The sequence below is a fragment of the Colobus angolensis genome, unplaced genomic scaffold, assembly GCF_000951035.1.
Source record: "Colobus angolensis palliatus isolate OR3802 unplaced genomic scaffold, Cang.pa_1.0 Scaffold476, whole genome shotgun sequence".
Classification (NCBI taxonomy): Eukaryota; Metazoa; Chordata; class Mammalia; order Primates; family Cercopithecidae; genus Colobus; species Colobus angolensis.
In genome coordinates, this window is record NW_012118221.1 from 587,092 (window position 1) to 587,418 (window position 327).

Consider the following 327-nt stretch of genomic DNA (forward strand, 5'->3'; position numbering starts at 1 on the left):
TTCCTATCATTTAGTATTTACTATACTATATTTTTTTATTATTGCTTTGGAATGTACTCCTACTTAACTTTTTAAAAAGTTAACCTCAGGCAGGTCCTTGAGGAGATATTCTAAAAGAAGATCTTGTTATCATAGGAGATGACAGCTCTATGCATGTTATTGCCCCTGAAGACCTTCCAATGTGACAAGGTGTGGAGGTGGAAGACAGCGAGATTGATGATCTTGACACTGTATAGGCCTAGGCTCATGTGTGTTTGTGTTTCAGTATTTAACAAAACAATTTAAAAAGTAAAAAAATTTTAAAAATTTTAAACATAGGGCCGGGCA

The 327-nt window shown here is 34.3% G+C and overlaps 1 protein-coding gene across 1 annotated transcript in view; it reads left to right on the top strand.

Annotated features, from left to right (window-relative positions):
• SEC24A (SEC24 family member A) overlaps positions 1–327 on the top strand; it is a 107,154-nt gene that overhangs the window by 94,324 nt on the left and 12,503 nt on the right. The window lies entirely within an intron of this gene.